The 12,500-nt window shown below is 46.4% G+C and overlaps 1 protein-coding gene across 1 annotated transcript in view; it reads left to right on the top strand.

Annotated features, from left to right (window-relative positions):
* clmna (calmin a) overlaps positions 1 to 12,500 on the top strand; it is a 33,577-nt gene that overhangs the window by 5,814 nt on the left and 15,263 nt on the right. The gene's annotated exons all lie outside the window — the stretch shown is intronic.

The raw sequence follows: 12,500 nt of genomic DNA, 5'->3' as shown, positions 1-12,500 counted from the left end.
GAATCATTGAATGAATGAATGAACTATTCATTCCTTCATTCCTTCATTAAATAAAAGATCGATTTTGGGATTCATGAATCGATTCTGAATCATTTGATTCAGAATCGATTCAGAATCGATTAATCGATTTTTTTTAACCCAGCCCTAGAGATGGCTGGAAGCTCAGATGGAGGACTCGTCCGAGGACGACCTCGAGAGAGAGAGATTCTTAGATGTGGACGTTCAGATGTTTGAAGGCGCGAGCTCCGAGATGATAGTTGAAGCTAGCTGATGACACATGAAATCAGTTAATAGCTTGACTCAGAATAACGCGTAGCAGAGACTAGATAACCGAAGCCTCAGCTGTCAGCCCCCTGGAAGATGAGAGGTGTGAGCTGAGTCACACCAGCGCCTCCCCGCCCAAAAGGTGGTCATTATGGGACACCCACTCATCATCTGACCCATGTATATCTAAACCTGCCCACTGACCAAGCCCACCCACACTCCTCTCATCACATCTGACTGAGCTGAGTGTGTGTGTGTGTGTGTTCGTGTGTGTGTTTGTGTGTGTGTGTGTGTGTTTGTGTGTGTGTGAGTGTGTGTGTGTTCGTGTGTGTGTGTGTGTGTGTGTGTGTGTGTGTTCGTGTGTGTGTGTGTGTGTGTTCGTGTGTGTGTGTGTGTGTGTGTTCGTGTGTGTGTGTGTGTGTTTGTGTGTGTGTGTTCGTGTGTGTGTGTGTGTGTGTTCGTGTGTGTGTGTGTGTGTGTGTGTGTGTGTGTTCGTGCGTGCATGCGTGCGTGTGTGTGTGTGTGTGTGTGTGTGCGTGTGTGCGTGCGTGTGTTTGCTCACCTGCCTACAGCTCCCCTACATCACAGCTCTCTGAAGACAGAGCATGCTGGGAAACCTACACACATTCATCTCAGCACAAGCTCTTCACTTTGACGTTGTGCAGTTTGAAATACTAGCCTGTGGTGACCAGCGTTAAAAAGCCCCAAAGTAAGACTGTAAAAGGTTGGCCGATTTTCCTCCCTCTAAAAATACCCCGGGTTTTCAAAGGTCACCGGTTATATAGTCAGATAAACCTTTTCGGAGTGGTTGACGTAAGAACTCGGTGAGGTCACTCTTCGTCTGAGGCTTATAACTGGACTTAAAAAATAAAAAAAGCAACTACCACAGACTTTATTAGTTGCAGGTGTTTCTCTCTGTCGCTTGGCGGGAGAAAGGTCCCAACTGATCCTCAAGTGGAGTTGCATAAAGTTATAGTCCTCTGGGGCTGCTGTGATGACAAAGACCTGACTTTAAAAATAGCTAAAGAAATGTGTGTGGGGGAGATGTTTTATTTTTTGGTTCGCCTCCAAACCTCTGGGCAGGATGGTCAGAGAGCAGGTAGGGCTTTGGAAAAGCAATCATCCTCTCACAAGCAATCATCCTCTCACGAGCAATCATCCTCTCACCATTGTTTACGGCTCCCCAGCGATTACTCAGCAGTCTCTCTTTCCCCTCGTCCCGTTGGAAGTCCACTTGTCTCTGCTAGTCCTTAAAACCATCATTACTGCCACGTTCTGATGATGGGAAGGGCTGAAAAAGGTGTTCATTTACGTTCATAAAAGACAAAAGTACTTTTATCCAGTTTTGTCTCCACTTCTGCATGGGAGCATGGTTCATAATACAGCATTGCTCAAGATTCACTGTATTTGTCACATGTACAGTAATGTACAGTGTGCAGTCACAGTGGAATGTTGCTGCCGGCTCCAAGATCACACTTGATACAGATAAACTCTAATACTCAATTCCAAATTTACAAATTTCAAATTAACAAATTACGAAAATTACAGAGTTGACAAATTAACACAAATTACACAATAAGTCAATAAGTGCCCTTTCTATACAGTATAAGATGGATGATGTACATGCTATGTGGATATATAAGAAATAAATGTGGATATAATGAATGTGGATAAATAAGAAATAAATGTGGATATAATGAATGTGGATAAATAAGAAATGAATAACCTGGGGGGCTTGGTGAGTTATGTACATGCTATAGCTATAATAATAATCCCTGGGGGGGTGTAGGATATTGCGTTGTTAGTGGTTGTGTTGTGTACACTAGATATCCTGTTCCCCTGGGTGTAGTGCTACTGTACGTTAGAGTCATTCAGGAGACGGATGGCTTGCAGAAAGAAGCTTTTCCTGAGTCTCTCCGTGCTCGCCATGTGAATGCGGTACCTTTTCTCTGCTTCTAATCTCCAACAGAACATTTAAAAAAAATAGTGGTGTGGTTATAGGCAGCAGGTCTTCCCCTATCATGTAGAAGATATCCTGTTTGATCGCTGTGTCTGAGCTTGCTTTTAGATAAGTCTTTGTTGGGCATTTCATCTGTTTGGAATGTGGAAGAACGTCCAAGTTGCGTGATGTCAGCAGTGCATATTACATTTATCTCTTCAAACCACAAAGCTGGTCTCTCCGATATGATGAATCAATCACCCATTGTCTTGTTTGTGTGTTCAGTACCTTTTGCTGTTTCCTCAAGGCGGAAGAGGAAGTTTGCACACCTACTCTGTTGAAAGACCTGCTCTTCAAACAGACCTTTTCCTTCAAACCCTCTGCTGTTCCCTCCTGGAGGTTGGACAGTATGTGACTTGTAACAGGTGGCAAGCAAACCCCCCCAAAAAACATTGCTTAAGACATCGTTTATGATTCAGAAAAGTGTACATGATCGCAAAGGATAGGAATCCATCCAACATCCAGTCTGCGTCTGATCCAATGCAATGTTCCTACTAACGATTTGCTTTGGATGTACTGTAGAAATCGTGCCTGGAAAGTGCTTTGGTTTCTTTGCATCTGTCATCACTGCTGTGTGCAAACTGTGGTCATGCTTTGATCAACCACTTCACCGGCGCTGGCCTCCCTCTGCTGTTACCTTTTTAAAAGGGCGAACTGAATCCAATTCTTGGCTCTGTTGCATTCTTGCAATCTGAATTTGTTTGGTGAGGTAGGCTGAGAATGGAAAAAAACAAACATCTGATGTGCTTCTCAGAGTGAGATCACGGCAGAAGACGATTGGCCGGTAGAAATGCATATGGCTCCCTTAGCTCCCTTTGTAAGGAAATAACCAGGGAAGCAATGACCGCTCTTACACCCGTCGAACTCTGTTAGATCAGGGACAGAAGGAAGCAGTAAAGTGAAGTGTTTGAATTGGGCCCTGGCTAAGTCAGGAAGCAGTAAAGTGAAGTGTTTGAATCGGGCCCTGGCTAAGTCAGGAAGCAGTAAAGTGAAGTGTTTGAATCGGGCCCTGGCTAAGTCAGGAAGCAGTAAAGAAGTGAAGTGTTTGAATCAGGCCCTGGCTAAGTCAGGAAGCAGTAAAGTGAAGTGTTTGAATCGGGCCCTGGCTAAGTCAGGAAGCAGTAAAGAAGTGAAGTGTTTGAATCGGGCCCTGGCTAAGTCAGGAAGCAGTAAAGAAGTGAAGTGTTTGAATCGGGCCCTGGCTAAGTCAGGAAGCAGTAAAGAAGTGAAGTGTTTGAATCGGGCCCTGGCTAAGTCAGGAAGCAGTAAAGTGAAGTGTTTGAATCGGGCCCTGGCTAAGTCAGGAAGCAGTAAAGTGAAGTGTTTGAATCGGGCCCTGGCTAAGTCAAGGAGGCAGTAAAGTGAAGTGTTTGAATCGGGCCCTGGCTAAGTCAGGAAGCAGTAAAGAAGTGTTTGAATCGGGCCCTGGCTAAGTCAGGAAGCAGTAAACAAGTGAAGTGTTTGAATCGGGTCCTGGCTAAGTCAGGAAGCAGTAAAGAAGTGAAGTGTTTGAATCGGGCCCTGGCTAAGTCAGGAAGCAGTAAAGAAGTGAAGTGTTTGAATCGGGCCCTGGCTAAGTCAGGAAGCAGTAAAGAAGTGAAGTGTTTGAATTGGGCCCTGGCTAAGTCAGAGCTAGGTGACCCAGTTCCTTTGCAGTCCTACTCCCAGCCTCGAAGGACACTCAAGTGTGAGGCCAGCCGGTGGCTTACCCAATCTAATTTACCCAAACACTTATTATTTAGGATAAAAAGAAGGATGTTGGTTTACTTGTTTCATTGTATTTCAGTCTAGGCGATATACTTATTTATAAACTGAAATGATTTACATGGAGCGACACTGATTAATATGCAGATGCTGTTGTTAGTTCGACCGCATCAACATAGATGTCTTCTGTATGTGTGGGAGGACGCTGAGAGAAGCCACGGTTTAAATGGATGCATAAGGAAATTGATTTCACAACCCTTGGGTAAACTTCATTATCGATTAGCGGCCTAGAATGCAAATCGTGCCCTTCGATGAGCTATAGTTATCTGGTTATTTGCTCGCTATTTTCCCCCCCCCCCCCGCTGAGCTAATCAGCCTACCATGTAGGTCTGCAGTTTCCTTTTGAAGTCGGTTTAACCCCGCCCCCAAATCAATTTTTACCTCACAAGGTGTGTGAGGTATTTTTTTTTTATGTCACAAGGGACCGTTTCCATGGTAACCCTTGCCGGGAATACCCGTTTTAAGTCTTTCAATTAGAAGAGGAGGCCTAGAGCAGGGAGAACATGTTATGCGAACTCGTCAAGAGTTTAGCGCAAACCCTTCAGGGGAGCTCGTATCATGGCGAATGTTTCAATCAAAGCTCTTTGTTGCAACTGCACTTTTGCACTTTTGCCCCGTGAAGCACGCCAAAACAGATACAGATACAAAAAAATATGAAACGTGTTATACCAGTCCACCAGTCAAAGCAACAGAAAACCAGCTCACTCATTAGGGAGGGTAGAACAGTCTGGTCCGGGGAGAAGAACCATCATCCAGGACATCCACACTTTCAAGACTAACTTCAAAGACTTTCCGCACTTCCATGACTAACTTCAAAGACTTTCCGCACTTCCATGTGCTGTGTTTGGAGGTGCGTAGGAGGTGCCAGGACATCTGTGTTGCACCCGGAGAGGAAGACTACTCCTGCTCTTCCTCACAGGCTGCAGTTGCCATCCAGTGAGGTAAACTCCTCAGTTCCCCCCCAGACTCAGAGATCTGTCTATTAAAGGAGCACTTCCCCGATTAGCAACCCGCTTTCTATCATTCCAAAATCTGCAGTATGTTACAAGTCATGTGATTTTTCTTCCCTCAATGTTCCCTGGACCTAGCTTTCATGCTTTAAAAACAACAACAACAGAATCTCCACAAATTATGTCAAATGATGCATTGATGACATCATTGGACATCATTTGTGGAGTTTCTGTTTTTTTGAAAATTACCCTCTGATAAAGGAATCTAGGGTTTGTCATGGTGGACCTTGTTTGTGGATTTTGCACTTTTGAACTCACTTTAATGATCAGTGGCTGTATATGGCAGGATGTTTAATGATCAGTGGCTGTATATGGCAGGATGTTTAATGATCAGTGGCTGTATATGGCAGGATGTTGTGTGATCAGTGTCTGTATATGGCAGGATGTTTAATGATCAGTGGCTGTATATGGCAGGATGTTGCGTGATCAGTGGCTGTATATGGCAGGATGTTTAATAATCAGTGGCTGTATATGGCAGGATGTTCAATGATCAGTGGCTGTATATGGCAGGATGTTGTGTGATCAGTGGCTGTATATGGCAGGATGCTTAATGATCAGTGGCTGTATATGGCAGGATGTTTAATGATCAGTGGCTGTATATGGCAGGATGTTGTGTGATCAGTGGCTGTATATGGCAGGATGTTGTGTGATCAGTGGCTGTATATGGCAGGATGTTTTGTGATCAGTGGCTGTATATGGCAGGATGTTTAATGATCAGTGGCTGTATATGGCAGGATGTTGTGTGATCAGTGGCTGTATATGGCAGGATGTTTGATCAGTGACTGTATATGGCAGGATGTTGCGTGATCAGTGGCTGTATATGGCAGGATGTTGTGATCAGTGGCTGTATATGGCAGGATGTTGTGATCAGTGGCTGTATATGGCAGGATGTCTAATGATCAGTGGCTGTATATGGCAGGATGTTCAATGATCAGTGGCTGTATATGGCAGGATGTTGCGTGATTAGTGGCTGTATATGGCAGGATGTTTAATGATCAGTGGCTGTATATGGCAGGATGTTTAATTATCAGTGGCTGTATATGGCAGGATGTTTAATGATCAGTGGCTGTATATGGCAGGATGTTGTGTGATCAGTGGCTGTATATGGCAGGATGTTGTGTGATCAGTGGCTGTATATGGCAGGATGTTGTGTGATCAGTGGCTGTATATGGCAGGATGTTCAATGATCAGTGGCTGTATATGGCAGGATGTTTAATGATCAGTGGCTGTATATGGCAGGATGTTGCGTGATGGTTTGAGTTGGGTCTGGATTGAAGTTTCTCAATACGTCAGTGGCTGAATCAGTAGACTTGCGATGGAGGCTTACTGTCTGGCACGGGCGGGGATCGAACCGGCAACCCTCTCTATGGAGAATCATGTCAAGTCTAACTGCTAGATCAAAGAGCGGATCCCGGTGATTACGGGAGAGGATATTTAGACTATTCAGTCACAGGCTGAGTGAGTTACCACATCTATCTGTCATTTTAATATTTTCAAATTACGTCATATGTACTAATCCAGTTGCATGGTTGATCCGCCCCGTTCTGAAATTCACCGCTTGTCTCTTTAAGAGAGAGGATAATCTTGTAGACCTTGGGCGGGATTTGCACGGCAAAGAGACACAGACGCCAAAAAGGACAATCATTACACATCCAGTATTTACAGATCCATGTTAGGGGACAGCGCCCTGGAGCTAATTGGCCCCGAATTATATTTGCTCAGCCTCACCTCTGCTGGTTCACTCATTGTGTGACTCTCTGAGATGTAATAACAAAAAAGAATTGTATGTCGAACTTTTAACAGATCATTTATGTCGCAGTGAGTGGGTTTGCCAACCAGGCAGATGTGTCTGTCGGCTAAGGCGCTCTTTGCATGGCAAGCAAATGAGAGACTAGCCTGGCATGTTTTTACAGAGCGAGCGCCACTAGACTTGACAGACGAAGGTGAAAGAAAGGGTTCATGTTGTAGCATATTGTACGAGAGACAGTGAATGTGTCAAATGGGTGTTTTTGATCTGTCTCGACCTCAGAATGAAGAGAAGGAGAAAGAACAGCGTGATCCTGTGTGATCTTTTGTCCTCCCGTTGAAACTGGATCAAGGAGATTTCACATGAAGACGCCAGCCATGGTATCGGGGCCCACTTGTCATGTGGCTCACGTTGATACAACAACACATCATCTGAAAACAACTGCAAGCTTGTGTTTAACATGCCTGACAAAGTGCCGGCTGTCATAAGCTTGGCGACCTTCGTTGCTTGACGCCGACACAGCGCACGGCAACGGAGAGTGGTAGTGGCGTCACCGCTCCGCATTCACCTGTGTCACAGGAAGTTGCATCACCGCTCACCTGTGTCGCAGGAAGTTGCATCATCGCTTCGGAAGCTTACAGGGCGAAACGTGTGTGAGAAATGTCTCTGAGAACAATGTGCTCGTGAAGAAGAGAGACAGAGCTCATTTTAAACAGGTTTAGGGATTAGTACTCCCGATGAACACCTGAGCTCAGCTTGCATCGAGAAAAATCCTTGCTGAAGCTTTTTTTGTCAACTTACAGTGCTACGCGGAACGAGAGTGACAATATAATAGTCTGCTGTGCTTAAATTTATTTATTTAACATGAACCCTTCAAGTCGGGGACGTTTCACGGTCACGAACCCTCGTCACTGTTGTTGACTTATCACTGCATGTGGTTTATTCTCTTCTGAATTTACCCCGTTAACTCTGGCGCACACACCCAACGAACACTGCATGTTTGCGAAAGGGAAACAAATCATTATAATTTCCTCTTTAGCGACCCAAAAATGAGCCAGCAGACGAGGAGAGCTGGTCCTTTTCCACGCTGAGCACAGATAACCTCATCTGCCCCCAGCATGGGGCAATTAGCCGCTGGTGTTAGTGTGTTTTTTTCTTTCTTTTTCAAAACACATTTTCTCACATCCACATTGAACTTCTGACTAGGGCTGGGTTCAAAAAATCGATTCATCGATTCTGAATCGATTCTGAATCGAGCGGTTTATACTGGAACGGTTTAGACTGGAGCGGTTTATACTGGAGCGGTTTATACTGGAATGGTTTAGACTGGAACGGTTTATACTGGACAGGTTTATACTGGAACGGTTTAGACTGGAACGGTTTATACTGGACAGGTTTATACTGGAACGGTTTATACTGGACTGGTTTATACTGGAGCGGCTGGCGCTGTTTCTGTTCGTATAGCAGATCGGACTGGATCCTGAGTAGGAGGCCGCAGTCTTCTTGAGCTCTGTCTCTCTGGTTATTCTCTCTCTCTCTCTCTCTCTCTCTCTCTCTCTCTCTCTCCCTCTGACTCTCTCTCTCTCTCTCTCTCCCCTCTCTCTCTCTCTCTCTCTCTCTCCCATTCTCACTCTCTCTTCATCTGTCTCCCCACTCAGTCACTATCCTTCCCAGCCTCTCTCTCCTTCTCTCTCTCTCTTTCTTTCTCCCCCTCTCTCTCTTTCCTCCGTCACAGCTGAGAGCTCAAAGCTGTCCCTCGGTTCCTGGCCCCCCCCTGCCCCCCCACCCCTGTCCCGTCCCGGCCTGCCCCCCCCCCCCCCCCCCCCCCCCCCCACAGGCCTGCCAGGCTCTTTGTGTCTTCATGACTGAGAGACGGAGCAGCAGAGCTGGGAACAGACCCCCATTAAAGAGACATGGGTCTATTGACGGGCCTATAGGCACACACACACACACACACACACACACACACTCAGACACACACACACACACACACACACACACACACAGTCACACACACACACACACATACACACACACTCACACACTCAGATACACACACACACACTCAGACACACACATACACACTCAGACACACACACTCAGACACACACACACACACACACTCACACACACACTCAGACACACATACACACACACTCAGACACACGCACGCATGCACACACACACACTCAGACACACACATACACACACACTCACACACTCAGACACACACACACACACACACACACACACATTCAGACACTCACATGCACTCAAGACACACACATGCACATAATAGAAACACACACACACACACACACACACAGATTTGCACATTCCAGCACAAGACGGAGACCTTTCTCACAGGCGTATATGTGCACAAACTCACAGCCTTTCTGTGTGTCTTTCTCTCTTTCTCACAACACACACATACACACACACACAGACCACAGTAAAACCATGCCCCTGCTCTGTGAAAGAGCTTGAGTGAGAGGCAGAAGAGGAGAAGCCCGTTGAGGTAGAGGTGAATAGTTCCCAGGGTAATGAGGAGTCTTCCCTCTTCATCCAGTAGTCCTGCTTGCGCCTTGTTATATTTCCAGAGATCTCTCTCTGCTTGGTCTCTCTACTGCTTCCTGCATCCTGCTTGTTCAATGTCATAAGAATCTGTGGTACTGTAGATAAAGGAGGAAAAACAGTCTCTCCCTCTCTCTCTGTCTTTCTCTCTCTCTCTCTTTCTCTCCCTCTCTCTTTCTCTCTCGCTTTCTCTCTCTCTCTCTCTCCATCTTTTCTCTCTCTCTCTCTCTCCATCTCTCTCTCTCTCCATCTCTCTCTCTCTCTCCATTTCTCTCTCTTTCTCTCTCTCCATCTCTCTCTCTCTCTTTTTCTCTCTCTCTCTCTCTCGCTCTCTCTCTCTCTCTCTCTCCCTCTCTCTCTTTCCCTCTCTTTCTCTCTCTCTCTCTCTCTCTCTCTCTCTCTCTCTCTCTGTTTGTTTTGGTGAAGCTGCCTCATTGCTGTAATATACTTACAACGTCTACAGTGACTTTTGTGGTCAATTAGCGACTGTGAGAAAACACCCATGTCATGCTCGTAAAATAAAATAAAACACTCCGAAAAAACGTTTTATTCTCAAAACATCGCTGCCCATTGGACGTCATCACGGCCATTAACGACGGTTGATACAATTTTCCAGGTGCCTTATCCAAAAATGGCGCTCTGGATTGGGTTTGAAATAACAGACACTTTGGCCAACCAGAAACTTCCATCAGCAGCTCAGCGGCGTGTAGAGAGAGACATGCAGCGGCTTGGAAGTGTTTGACGTTTTTATGAAAGATTAGATCATGGCGTCCGGACCCACTCGGATTACCTCGCTCCGTTAAAAGCGTGCGTTCTCATGAATGTGTACCATTGTAAGCAGCTCCGGTAATTTATGGTTTGTGTCTGTGACTGTGCGCCTAGGCGACCCGGTTCTAGACGGTTGGTGCCGGATAGTTCTGTCGTCGAGTGTACACAGCGTGCTGTTTTCCGAGCCAGTGACACGTTTGGCGATGGGAGACGCAGGGAACAGATGAAACCGAGCCACTCGGTGGTGTGTGCTGTCGGCCAGACTGCTTGGTTTCTAAGTGGATCTCAAGTGGGCCAGGAAGGTCAGTTCATTAATGGACGGTGCTCTTAAGAATGGACTGTGTGCTCTTAAGCTGCGCTCCTTTTGTACAGGAGATGACGTCATATCCCAGCTGAATGTGTTCCGGAATCAAAAAGCAAAAAAAAAAAAACGTTCGCCCCCGTCTTAGTTTTTAGTTTAGTTTATTTGACAAGAAATTTGTCCCTGTCACAAAGACTCCCCTACTAGACTGGCCCAGCAGACTGTCACAAAGACTCCCCTACTAGACTGGCCCAGCAGACTGTCACAAAGACTCCCCTACTAGACTGGCCCAGCAGACTGTCACAAAGACTCCCCTACTAGACTGACCCAGCAGACTGTCACAAAGACTCCCCTACTAGACTGGCCCAGCAGACTGTCACAAAGACTCCCCTACTAGACTGGCCCAGCAGACTGTCACAAAGACTCCCCTACTAGACTGGCCCAGCAGACTGTCACAAAGACTCCCCTACTAGACTGGCCCAGCAGACTGTCACAAAGACTCCCCTACTAGACTGGCCCAGCAGACTGTCACAAAGACTCCCCTACTAGACTGGTGTCTCCTGCTAGGCCCCGACAGCGTGGGCGGGTTGAGCAGGATGAGCATTCAGACTGGGCGGGCGAGCCCCAAGGCTCGGGATTCTCCAGGAGACATCTTGAACTCCGACCTTTTACGAGAGATAGTCGGGGGAGGAGGGGGGTCGCCTTGACGACCCTTTTATGCGAGCGGCCTAGTGGGTAGCAGGGGCGTTTTTATAGTCTGCGGTCTTCCTCGTGGTCTTGCTCGGCGATCGGCGGTCTTCCTCATGGTCTTGCTCGGCGATCGGCGGTCTTCCTCATGGTCTTGCTCGGCGATCGGCGGTCTTCCTCGTGGTCTTGCTCGCCGATCGACGGTCCTCCTCGTGCTCTTGATCGGCGGTCTTCCTCGTGGTCTTGCTCGCTGATCGTTTCGACACGTGTGCGGTCCACAGAGAGCGCGGGGAACACGCCTTATATCGTCCTTGGTGTTGCCGGTGACCGCGCTCGCACTCACATGCAATTAAAGCTTGTTTTATGCTTCTGCGTCAACGCGTTTGTGCGTTCTGTGCGTCACCTCGCGCGCGCTAGTCATTCATGGTACAGCGGCCGATTGCGCAGACAATGTAATTATACACTTGTAATTGTATACTCTTGCCTATGACGTAGAACAGTGTGAAATACACTTGGATTTAAATTCAGGAAAAGATCTGTCACAGATGTTTTTCCACTTGTTGGCCAACTCATTCACATCAGTGTTCACCTGTTCAACGATGTATACCAAAAGAATTACAAAATTCTACTTTTGTTGTAATCTTATATCAATGTATATAATTTCTTACTTCCTGGAAAACGGTAGGTCACGTGCAATGACGACAACAGGAACTTTAGATTTTAGGCCAATAATCTCAAGACATCCACCCGTCAATCAACGCTATCCTTCTATCGAATCTGTCTAAAGTTCTTAAAACCCGTCCAATTGACAATGTTCCAATCAAATTCCTCTAAACATATGTCCCACCCTCATAGCTTGTTTGCGTCGAAAATACGTCAAACTACGGAAGTTAGATGATCTCAAACGTCCGTTTCTGTGCGACTTTAAGGACAGGCCGGCGGCGATGACAACAGACGAGGTTGCCACGGTTACCGCTGCAGAAGCCCCGCCTACTCTGCCCTCTGCCCCTCCCCTGCCTACAAGTGCTTCCTGTTGACGACCGTAGCCATGGTGTCCAATGCAAAGTGGCAGAGAAATGCGGTCACCTATAAAAACACATTGTTCTCCAGAGTGGAAATGATGGATGGAAGACAATAGAATATTCTACAGAGACGAAATTGGTTTCTTATCTCTATCTTGAGCGTGAATTCTGATCGGGTGTGTAAGAGAGACATACAGAGAGAGAGTGTGTGTTTCATGTCCGTATCCATCTTTGTGTGTACTGTGTATGTGTGTGTACTGTGTGTGTGTGTGTGTTTTGTATTTTTCTCTGTGTATTCAGCCATGAATGATCTTGGATCAACAGTAAGTGTTAGTATGCTACGCACACGCGTCATATTGTCCCT

Source organism: Borostomias antarcticus, assembly GCF_949987555.1.
Source record: "Borostomias antarcticus genome assembly, chromosome: 5".
NCBI lineage: Eukaryota > Metazoa > Chordata > Actinopteri > Stomiiformes > Stomiidae > Borostomias > Borostomias antarcticus.
The sequence above is the reverse complement of the archived record's forward strand: the minus strand, read 5'-3'. Positions and strand labels throughout refer to the sequence as shown.